At 37.4% G+C, this 12,965-nt stretch overlaps 1 protein-coding gene across 3 annotated transcripts in view; it reads left to right on the forward strand.

Moving 5' to 3' along the window:
• The window catches only part of MTMR4 (myotubularin related protein 4), a 651,646-nt gene that overhangs the window by 499,754 nt on the left and 138,927 nt on the right, over positions 1-12,965 (forward strand). The gene's annotated exons all lie outside the window — the stretch shown is intronic.

Genomic DNA, 12,965 nt, shown 5'->3' on the forward strand with positions numbered 1-12,965 from the left:
ACTGTTTTGAATTTATTAATTTTATACTATCTATTTAATTAAATTGCATTTTCCCAGGGTAGCTCATTATTAAGCCCATTTGTTGCTGTGTTCAAGGAAAAAATCCAAAAGACTTCTCTCAACTTTCTTATTCTGTTATTTTCATTTTCTGTTACACATTTAATTTTTTCTAGTATTCTCCATTGCATTTCTTCCGGTTTATGCTGTAAGTCAATGTAGTGTTTTACTAGAGGGGCAGAGAGTTTAGCATTTCTAATGGCTGAACGGTGTTCAGTGAGCCTTGTCTGGATTGCTCTAGAGGTCTCACCTACATAACCTAGTTTACACGGGCATATGATAAGGTAAACCACATTTTGTGTCTTACAATTCCACATCTCTGATGCATGAATTGTATAGTTGTTAAAGGTCAGATTTTCTCCTTCAAGGACAGAGTCACAAGATTTGCAAGAAAAACATTTGTGGGTTCCCTTCACAGGGTGATCTCCATCAATTGTTTTCTGTATGAAAGTGTTGGCTTTCGTGAATCTTGAATGTACTACCATATCTTTAATATTCTTATTGCGTTTATAAGCAAATAAGGGTTTCGGTATGGTGTACTCTTGTGCAGGGTCACTGTTTAAAATATGCCAGTTGGAGTTTATGATTTGTTTTACCTTAGCATTGAGTGTCGAATGTTTAGTGACACATACAAGTTGTGTAGTTCTTTTTTTAGAGGTTCCTTTTAAAAGGTGATCTCTGTCGTAGTACCTAGCTCTTTTATATGATTCCCTCACCAATCGGTGTGGGTATCCTCTAGCTATGAATTTTTGTTTCATAGAGACAGCCTGATTGTCAAAGTCTGTTAGTCTTGTGCAGTTCCGTCTAACTCTTAAAAACTGCGAAAATGGTATACTCTGTTTTTGTGTTCTTGGATGGTAGCTGTCGAAGTGGAGAAGTGTATTTCTCGAAGTAGGTTTGACAAATAAGTCTACTTCTAAGGTGCCATTGTTATGTTTTATGAAGATGTCCAGAAATTCTACTTTTTGTGTACTTGAATGTGCCGTGAATTTCAGATTTGGATCAGTGAGGTTTAACCATGCCAAAAAGTCGTCTAGTTCATGCTCATCATCGGTCCATATAAAGAAGATGTCGTCTATATATATTTCGATTTTATATAATTTGTCAATAAAGTTTTTTCTTTTGATAAAAGAAAAAACATGGCAGACTCTTGTCCCACTGTAACTCCTATTGGCTAATGTGGGAAGAAAACATAAAGAATCTACACTCAAGTAGCCAATAAGAAATCAATTCCCTGAATTAAATTTATCTTAGTACCCTCGATACCCAATTAAATCACTCTATAGAAATTAGAGCGACAATCTCCACCGATCCATGAGGCCAACCGTTACAAGTCTATGTAAAAGAATATGATTGGATCAAAGTAACCAATAGGATCACAGCGTCCTACTTGTTACCCAACCGGAAATCCAGATAGAGATTAAGGACTATTGACATAAGTATCCACCAAGAGAATGAGATTGGATCCTAGTAACCAATAGGATAATAGCATCCTACTTGTTACCCAACCGGAAATCCCGATAGAGATTTAGGCCTTTAGACATAGTATCCACCAATGAAATGTCGGATAACTCGCGCTCGAATACGTTTAAATATTACGGAGGAAAAGGAGAACATAGAACACATGACAACAGACCGAGTAGGACGCCGAGACGCCGCCGGTTCCTTGATTGTTAAAACCATTTTAAGGTAAGAAATCCATGACTGCGATCCTCTTGTTATTTTCAACTAAATAGGTGTCTTACTAGCTATACGCATTCACTAAACACGAGAGGAGTTGTCCGACACTTAAGAGTGAAAGCAGTCCGGAGTAGATAACAAGTCACGATTAGAACAATATCGATAAACTTAGAATAAGAGAATGCCTTTGACGTTAATGAACTGTCAATAAGAATAATCCATAATATATAACGTAGATTTTAAAGAGAGTCAGACACATCCCCTAAGAAACCCTACTTGGATGCAAAATAAAATCACTATGTCTCGCAAATTTAGATAAACATAACAAAATCTGTTGGAAATCACTATACATTTTATTTATTATTTTTTTAGCTTTACCTTGATGACGACATTCGCCTTTTTATCAAAAATAAACCATCGTTGCCATCATTTACGACGTTAAAACGCCCAAATAGGTAAATTATTGAGACCTAACAACAGGAAATGAGTATATTTGACCCAGAAAAATATGGATATGTACAAATTATTTGTCTCTTCGTTTTCAGTATACCTAGAATTCTATCGGTTACCGTACAATTTTAAAAGAAAGAAGAGATTATCGTATTCAGAGAACAAACCACTGTAAGTTGTCATTAAAAGAATTTATTCCTACAAACCATAGGTGAAGGTTTATATTTGACTTAAATAAATATCATTGCCTTCCAGTACCTAAAACCAGTAACGAAGTAAAGGAAGCATAGCTACCAGAGTGTGAGAAACGTATCTATAATACAAACAACGTAAGCATGCATCACTTCTGAATTAATCACTTAAAAAGAGGATGGCGAATAATTTGCCTAGATTAAAAAGTAATAAGGTAGCTAAACGATACGACGATTAATGCAATTTCGCCTGTTGATGAAAAGAATGAAAAGCACAAATTAGAAAGTTAAAAATATACCTACTATGTCACAGAGGTGTCGGTGAAGGTCGAAAAATAAATTGACTTGTGAAGTATCATATATTGGAGTGTAACTATTACATTATGTTATAGGTTAACGTGTGGCTTCTCCTGATGAAGACGCAGTTTGCGTCGAAACGCGCGTCGAGAAAGAACCTACTCGCCAGCCACTAAATAATGTGTATTGTGTAATTATTACGTGATGAGATAAAAAGTGTAACATTTTAATTATTTTAAAAATTGCATTTTATGTTGTATGATGAATTGTTTTTAATATGCCATTAAATGAATGTTTTTAAATTTAGTTAGTGTTAGTCGCCTTATATGAATTGCACTCCAATATTTCAAAAAAATCAAATGCACTAATTGGGCATATATTTACCAACAAACTACAGATAGCTTAACTTGATTTGCCTAGGGATTTATACCTCACTTGAAAGTACCCTGCCCTAGGAATTACATAACTATTGTACAGGGGGCCCTTGTTTATTTTCTTGATCATTACCCACAGCCTGTCTGTTTGGGGCTTCATTGTTTCTTACTAGCTGTTCAAATATCATTTGTTGACCTTGAAGAATGTACACCAAAGCCTAGTGACATATACCTTGTGTGTATTAAGAATTTGTGTGATTATCAGTTGTATTGAACAATTATCTGTGATTTATATCAAAGCTACTATTATTCTACGTTTCTACTGTTGATTCGACAAGTATATTGTACCCCTCTATACTGTTACAGGAATCATTAGGTTCTGTCTATATTCTGACGTAAAGCCCACCTCTATTATTTAGTTAATCATCTTTCCAATATGGAACAATTGAAAACATTCGGCTTTACGGATGAAGACTTTGCTACTTTAGTAGGAACTAGCAATTCCTTTAGTAATATTTCGAACACCAACATTCGTAATAATGAAGATATTAACGAATTAATAGATTTAAAGAAAAAAGTGAAACGCATGGAAGCCCATGGAGCCTTTATGCTCGAATATCTTAAAGTTGGAATAATACCACAAGGACTACGCATTCGTAATATTCCGGGGCTTTTTGTCGAATATAGACAATTCCTAGAGAAATGGAGCATGATTGCCAACAGATGCTCCAGAGATTTCATGATTTTAATCATAGAAACTGCAAAAGAATTAGTTAACAAATTGAAATTAGAGATAACAGAACTAGAAGAAAAAATTAGGAAATCCAATGAGTTTGAGGAAGCAAAAAAGAAACTAGAAAACTCTGAGAGAGAACTTTCATCCTTCTCAGACTATTTAACAAAACGGAAAACAGAGAAGTTAAGTAAAGACAAACGTTATCACTCCCTAGAAAGAACGTACCCCTATTTAGGAGAGAATTTTTATAAACAAAATCAATATGTGAACGATAACATCCCTAGACAGCAGAAAGTTAAAACTTTCTCAGACACTACAGACTCGGAGGGTGAAGATAATTCTAATTATTATGAACCCCAAAATTTGCAAAGACCATACCAATCTAATCAACAAGGACGTCGTCCTTTTTTAGCCCAGCGAGGGGGACGACGAGGGAGACAAAGAGTGAGCTTCCAACTACCAGCAAGGGAAGAGTATCAGAATCACCAATACCAACCAGAAACATCCCATGTCTTAGAGACACGCAAGAGACAATATTGGAGATAAGGAAGGAAATACCAATCTTTAACCTTTCCACAGAATCACTTAATACAAGTAGCCTATCTTTACTATCTAAAGGTTTATCCTATGTTCCCCACACAGTGACTAACAAATTCGAATTACACAGAGATATCATCTCATTTTTTCGTAAGATTAGACTTAAAAAATTCTTCGGAGATAATGATAATTGCATAGAAACCTATGATCACAATGAATTACATGTGAAATCTCACTTCACACCTTCACTTGAACAAATTGGTCCAGAAGTAGGCGTGTTTGAACACACGGTGTTAAAACGTCTAAATCAAATATGTAAGTTCATCCCCAAACCCATATACAACTTGAGTAGAGAAGAATATCTCACCCTGAAAGAGTTACGAGATAACTCTACATTGACTATAAAAAACTGTGATAAAGGTGGAGGCATTGCAGTGATTGATACTGTAGCATATGAACAGAAAATGACCACCATGCTTAATGATCAAAGATTTTATTCAAAAATTAAATCCAATCCTACTAAAAAAATTATCAACAAAATTAAAAATTTGACAGATAATGCCTATAACAAAGGAGAAATTAGCAATAAGGAACATGAATATCTCAACAGTTCACTTGAGAAAATGCCATGTATATACGGAATCCCCCAAGTACATAAAAATGAACTAGACCCTCCTTATCGCCCTTTAGTCTCCACTATTGGTTCAGTAACGGAACCCTTGTCGAAATACGTTGATTGTAAACTGAGACCTTATATTCCTAAGATACAATCTTACATTAAAGATACTGGAGATATAATCAACAAAGTAGAAGGTCTTGAATTCAATCCAAATAGGAGTATATTAGTGACCCTTGACATAGAATCATTATACTCTAATATTCCACAAAAGGAAGCTCTAGATGCCGTCAAGTGGTTTATAAACCAGTATGAAATCCAAGGCCCTACAAAATTCATACTTGATTGTCTTGACATCGTTTTAAATGAAAACAACTTCGAATTTGGAAATAGCCTTTATAAACAAACGAAAGGCGTAAGTATGGGAGCCTCGGTAGCGCCTTCTGTAGCCAACATCTATATGGCGTTGTTTGAAACTAAGAACATATTTAATGAAATTGCCCCCTATTTTGAGTCGATCACTCATTGGTCTAGATATATAGACGACATCTTCTTTATATGGACCGATGATGAGCATGAACTAGACGACTTTTTGGCATGGTTAAACCTCACTGATCCAAATCTGAAATTCACGGCACATTCAAGTACACAAAAAGTAGAATTTCTGGACATCTTCATAAAACATAACAATGGCACCTTAGAAGTAGACTTATTTGTCAAACCTACTTCGAGAAATACACTTCTCCACTTCGACAGCTACCATCCAAGAACACAAAAACAGAGTATACCATTTTCGCAGTTTTTAAGAGTTAGACGGAACTGCACAAGACTAACAGACTTTGACAATCAGGCTGTCTCTATGAAACAAAAATTCATAGCTAGAGGATACCCACACCGATTGGTGAGGGAATCATATAAAAGAGCTAGGTACTACGACAGAGATCACCTTTTAAAAGGAACCTCTAAAAAAAGAACTACACAACTTGTATGTGTCACTAAACATTCGACACTCAATGCTAAGGTAAAACAAATCATAAACTCCAACTGGCATATTTTAAACAGTGACCCTGCACAAGAGTACACCATACCGAAACCCTTATTTGCTTATAAACGCAATAAGAATATTAAAGATATGGTAGTACATTCAAGATTCACGAAAGCCAACACTTTCATACAGAAAACAATTGATGGAGATCACCCTGTGAAGGGAACCCACAAATGTTTTTCTTGCAAATCTTGTGACTCTGTCCTTGAAGGAGAAAATCTGACCTTTAACAACTATACAATTCATGCATCAGAGATGTGGAATTGTAAGACACAAAATGTGGTTTACCTTATCATATGCCCGTGTAAACTAGGTTATGTAGGTGAGACCTCTAGAGCAATCCAGACAAGGCTCACTGAACACCGTTCAGCCATTAGAAATGCTAAACTCTCTGCCCCTCTAGTAAAACACTACATTGACTTACAGCATAAACCGGAAGAAATGCAATGGAGAATACTAGAAAAAATTAAATGTGTAACAGAAAATGAAAATAACAGAATAAGAAAGTTGAGAGAAGTCTTTTGGATTTTTTCCTTGAACACAGCAACAAATGGGCTTAATAATGAGCTACCCTGGGAAAATGCAATTTAATTAAATAGATAGTATAAAATTAATAAATTCAAAACAGTAGAACATCCTGTATAACTAATAAATATACCTGTACATGTAATTATTTACCTTTGGACAGTGATTACCTTTCCTTATTTCGATTTTATATAATTTGTCAATAAAGTTTTTTCTTTTGATAAAAGAAAAAACATGGCAGACTCTTGTCCCACTGTAACTCCTATTGGCTAATGTGGGAAGAAAACATAAAGAATCTACACTCAAGTAGCCAATAAGAAATCAATTCCCTGAATTAAATTTATCTTAGTACCCTCGATACCCAATTAAATCACTCTATAGAAATTAGAGCGACAATCTCCACCGATCCATGAGGCCAACCGTTACAAGTCTATGTAAAAGAATATGATTGGATCAAAGTAACCAATAGGATCACAGCGTCCTACTTGTTACCCAACCGGAAATCCAGATAGAGATTAAGGACTATTGACATAAGTATCCACCAAGAGAATGAGATTGGATCCTAGTAACCAATAGGATAATAGCATCCTACTTGTTACCCAACCGGAAATCCCGATAGAGATTTAGGCCTTTAGACATAGTATCCACCAATGAAATGTCGGATAACTCGCGCTCGAATACGTTTAAATATTACGGAGGAAAAGGAGAACATAGAACACATGACAACAGACCGAGTAGGACGCCGAGACGCCGCCGGTTCCTTGATTGTTAAAACCATTTTAAGGTAAGAAATCCATGACTGCGATCCTCTTGTTATTTTCAACTAAATAGGTGTCTTACTAGCTATACGCATTCACTAAACACGAGAGGAGTTGTCCGACACTTAAGAGTGAAAGCAGTCCGGAGTAGATAACAAGTCACGATTAGAACAATATCGATAAACTTAGAATAAGAGAATGCCTTTGACGTTAATGAACTGTCAATAAGAATAATCCATAATATATAACGTAGATTTTAAAGAGAGTCAGACACATCCCCTAAGAAACCCTACTTGGATGCAAAATAAAATCACTATGTCTCGCAAATTTAGATAAACATAACAAAATCTGTTGGAAATCACTATACATTTTATTTATTATTTTTTTAGCTTTACCTTGATGACGACATTCGCCTTTTTATCAAAAATAAACCATCGTTGCCATCATTTACGACGTTAAAACGCCCAAATAGGTAAATTATTGAGACCTAACAACAGGAAATGAGTATATTTGACCCAGAAAAATATGGATATGTACAAATTATTTGTCTCTTCGTTTTCAGTATACCTAGAATTCTATCGGTTACCGTACAATTTTAAAAGAAAGAAGAGATTATCGTATTCAGAGAACAAACCACTGTAAGTTGTCATTAAAAGAATTTATTCCTACAAACCATAGGTGAAGGTTTATATTTGACTTAAATAAATATCATTGCCTTCCAGTACCTAAAACCAGTAACGAAGTAAAGGAAGCATAGCTACCAGAGTGTGAGAAACGTATCTATAATACAAACAACGTAAGCATGCATCACTTCTGAATTAATCACTTAAAAAGAGGATGGCGAATAATTTGCCTAGATTAAAAAGTAATAAGGTAGCTAAACGATACGACGATTAATGCAATTTCGCCTGTTGATGAAAAGAATGAAAAGCACAAATTAGAAAGTTAAAAATATACCTACTATGTCACAGAGGTGTCGGTGAAGGTCGAAAAATAAATTGACTTGTGAAGTATCATATATTGGAGTGTAACTATTACATTATGTTATAGGTTAACGTGTGGCTTCTCCTGATGAAGACGCAGTTTGCGTCGAAACGCGCGTCGAGAAAGAACCTACTCGCCAGCCACTAAATAATGTGTATTGTGTAATTATTACGTGATGAGATAAAAAGTGTAACATTTTAATTATTTTAAAAATTGCATTTTATGTTGTATGATGAATTGTTTTTAATATGCCATTAAATGAATGTTTTTAAATTTAGTTAGTGTTAGTCGCCTTATATGAATTGCACTCCAATATTTCAAAAAAATCAAATGCACTAATTGGGCATATATTTACCAACAAACTACAGATAGCTTAACTTGATTTGCCTAGGGATTTATACCTCACTATGTGATGACCCTCGACATATCTAGTCTGTACACTAGCATTAACCATGATCAAGGAATTCAGGCTGTCCAGTATTTTCTGAACAACCGATCAATCAATCTGGTAGAACACAATATGATGATGATTGAGTTCGTGAGATTTTGCTTGTGTAATAATATTTTTCTGTTTCAGGATGTCTTGTTTAAACAGATACGCGGTACCGCGATGGGAACCTGCTTCGCCCCCAGCTACGCGAACTTGTTCGTGGGCTGGTGGGAGGAGCAGGTGGCCTGGGCGGGGACCAACGTATATTGGACTCAAAGTCATTAGTTGGACAAGATACATTGATGACTTGTTCATTGTTTTTAAGGGTACCGAACAAATGGCGAATGATTTTGTCGGAACACTTAACAACAATGATTTAAACCTCAAATTCACAGGAGATATTAGCAAAAAATGTGTGAAATACTTGGATCTAGAGGTGTTCCCCATGGAAGGTAGACTGTGCACTCGTCTGCATAGAAAACCGACCGCGGGAAATTCCGTATTACATGCCCGAAGTTGCCATTTTGAAAAGACTATAAGTAGCATCCCTTACGATGAACTCCTTAGGATCAAGCGAAATTGTTCTTTAGATAATGATTATCAAGTGGCGGCAAGAGAAAGCATGAACAGGTTCAGGTTGAGAGGTTATCATCAAGACATCCTTAGTGAAGCAATCAAAAAAGCAGAAGTCAAGTCCAGATCTGACTTGATCAAAGATGAGGATCACATCACTAGACCAGTGAAAGAGAATGACAACAAATTCAGGATAATTATTGATTATTCTGAAGATGCCCAGGTCATCAGAAAGATATTTAGAAGGAATTGGCACATTCTGGAACCTGATCCAGTTATAGGCAGAGATATGCCTAAAGCACCATTGTTGACATTCAGGAGAGCGAGAACGTTACGTGATGACCTAGTACAGAGCCACTGTAGTAAAGAGAGGATAACACCACCTTTTGGAAAAATACCAGGATTTTATCCGTGTTTAAAATGCAGGGCCTGTAGAAATAGCAGGAAGACCACTCACTACAAAGTTCCAGGTCTACAACATCCCAAAAAGATTAATAAGCTAATGAATTGCAACACTAGTTTCACAGTTTACTGTCTGGTTTGCCCCTGTGGCTTACGCTACATAGGGAGCACTATTCACCCAACTAAGGTACGCATTTTAGAACACATGAGGGCCATTAATAATAAAGATGTGTCGTATCCAGTGGCGAGACACTTTGAATCTTTTCATCAGAGCAACAGGGATCTGTTGAGCTTCTTTTGTTTGGACCATGTACCACTAAATGTTAGAGGGGGTGACAGACAGTTACAACTAAGAAGACTCGAATCCAGATACATCATTGACATTCAGACCAAAATGCCACTTGGCCTGAACAGTGGGGAAGAGTTGGCTGTCCACCTATAGTTGAAATGTATATGCATTGGTATATGCTCTCTGTTATAATGTATTACTTAAATTGTTTTTTAACATATGGCAGGTTAAAACCCATTCAGGGTATAATGTTAATTAGTATGAAGGCCCATTCAGGGCAAGAATTGCATTGTAAATAAGCATAACGTTTGCACGTTTAATAATGGTTGCCAATTCGGACTGAAGTAAGTCCTATGTTGATGTTTATGTTACAAATGAAGTACTTATATCCGTTGAAAGCCGACGCCTCTGGCAATTGACGAAGGCGATAGCCGAAACGCGTTTTGCTGTAAGCTAGTCCTGTGAATAAACTTGGACACTTTTCCCGTGAGTGCTGGTGCCTTTGTACCCGGAGCTTTGACTGTGCGCGGTATCCGTCACCGCGCTGAGAGCACCCGACCGCGAGTGAAGGGGCGAGACGGAAAGCGAGCTGGATATATATATATATATATAATCTACTGGTGGTCGCCAGTAGATAGTTATAGTTAGGACCGTGTTTCCATAGGAAATCTCAATTCTATTTTGAATAACTTTGGCGCCGGTTGACGAATCCTCGCGAAATTTTCAAAACTAATGGGGCGCTCCGTTCAGCTCCTACCCTGAAAGTCTCGGGGTGATTCGTCAAGCAGGGGCCGAGAAAAAAGGGGGTCCCAAAACGCGTTTTCCCCATGCATTTTTCCATAGGACCTTTAGACGCAGCTACAGCCCGAACGGCTGAACAGAATTACTTGAAATTTGGCAGAGAGGTAGCCATAAGGTCAAGGAAGTGCCTTTTGCAGGTCTGGTGTAAATCTGTTCAGTATTTCCTGAGAAAATAGCATTTAAAAGCATATCAATATCTATACGCGCGCAGGGTGCGCGCACCGTGCGAGCACCCTAACGTGCGCGAGCGTAATTCTGATTGGTGGTTACATGTTAGTCAACGTTCGAATCGGTCGAAATCAGGAAGTGTCGGCCGCCATTTTGTTTGTTTTCAGTGCGAGAGTGAAAAAGGAAGGTGGTGAACGTGAAAAGGGGGCAGGGTAGAGAGTTCCTGACCCCGTAGCCTTTGTCAGGGGGTCCCTGAAGGACCCCGAAGGCAAAAAAATATATTTTTTATTAAATCGCGGGGGTGCGCGGTGAAAACCCCCAAATAAAAAAATATATATATATTTTTTTTTTTTTAATTCGCGGGGTGTGCGCACCGTGCGCGCACGGTGAAAACCAAAAAAAAATAAAAAAATTTAATACGTAGTTTATTGTAAAATAAATATATAAAAAAAATAATACATAAATAAATTAGCATTTAAAAAACCGTACAAATTCACTGAAAAAACCATAGGTTTCACACGCGTTATAGTTAGGAATTAGCATTTAAAAAACCTTGCAAATTCACTCAAAAAACCATAGGTTTCACACATGTTATAGTTAGGTGGATATTTCACTCGTAAAAATCAATGAAATTCCCCCGTTATAGTTAGATCAGATAACTATAACTCGCGCGACCGCCACTCTATCACAAGGATGATGTCATCAGTGATGTCATGAGTGATGCCACTGACCATGTCATGAGTGATGTAATATATGACGTCATGAGCAGTGGATTGCGGGCGCGCGAGTTATAGTTATCTGAACTAACTATAACGGGGGAATTTCATTGGTTTTTTACGAGTGAAATATCCACCTAACTATAACATGTGTGAAACCTATGGTTTTTTAAGTGAATATATATATCAGTTTATCTGGAGCCAAAAAGGGCAGAGCAATGCAGAAGAGAAACATCTTGGGCTGGTGCCGTTCTGGACAGTTGCCTGGCAGCTACGTGGCGTCCCTACATATGTACACACAGCCCTATTTTCTTGACAATGGCACTTAAGACTACAGTTCATTTTGTAAGACTACGGTTCAGCTTGTATGTATCTGGTTGTACTCATGTTTGACAAAATATGAACGAATGGATGGACATTGGCGCAGCTGACGTGGAGGACATTCAGATTCCATGATTTCACACACAGGACACATACTTGACTGTACTTTAATCAAGATTTGCAACAACAATGCCAAGTGATATCTCTCACCAGCAGAGGGTCCAGGACATGTATGATTAAGAGAAGCAAAAAAAAACTTTAGGACACAGCCTCCCGAGGCTGACAATTACTCGAGGTATGGTGGACAATCTTGAGCTGAAACCATCAGACCAGATTAGAATCACCTGACACAGAAATGACACACCCCCTTGAGGCCACCAAGTCTTGATAAATACACCAAAACAGTCCAATGTCCAAGAAGTTTGGTGATAACGTATCCTACCCATCTCCAGTCTGGAAGATGCCACATTGGAGTAACTAAAGTACAAACTTGACACTGGGACTACTTTAAGAATCCCCTACTCAGATCATACTAAAGGGATTTAGCACAGTTGCTCAGGTGAAGTCTGATAACTAGCATCAACAGGCAGCTGACATGAGTTAAACCCTCAAATGCACACTGAAGTACCTGGCAAAGACATCTTATTCCTAGATCACACAATTCAGTGTCCCATAAGCCATAACCTGACATCACTGTGAGGGAGAAGGCTCACCTTTAAACCCAAACTCCAATCTAGCAAGGGTACTATGACTACTCTTTTAAACAAAAAAAAAAAAAAACACAAGGAGCTGATGGACAGAGGGCCGAAAATGTTCTAACACTCACCCCCAGTCACAGATCTTGGTTTAATCCATCATTCTTTAGCTCACTTTGTCACCCCAGTTCAGACACAGCTATATGCAAATCAGTCTTGACCCTGTGCCTCCTGGGAACAGTCCAGCACGAACTGCCAAGCCATGTCTTCCCTGGACCGGAAACAAGCATCCTGGGACCGGTTTCAGGCTAACATCCCTC

The sequence above is a fragment of the Triturus cristatus genome, chromosome 3_2 (assembly GCF_964204655.1).
Source record: "Triturus cristatus chromosome 3_2, aTriCri1.1, whole genome shotgun sequence".
NCBI lineage: Eukaryota > Metazoa > Chordata > Amphibia > Caudata > Salamandridae > Triturus > Triturus cristatus.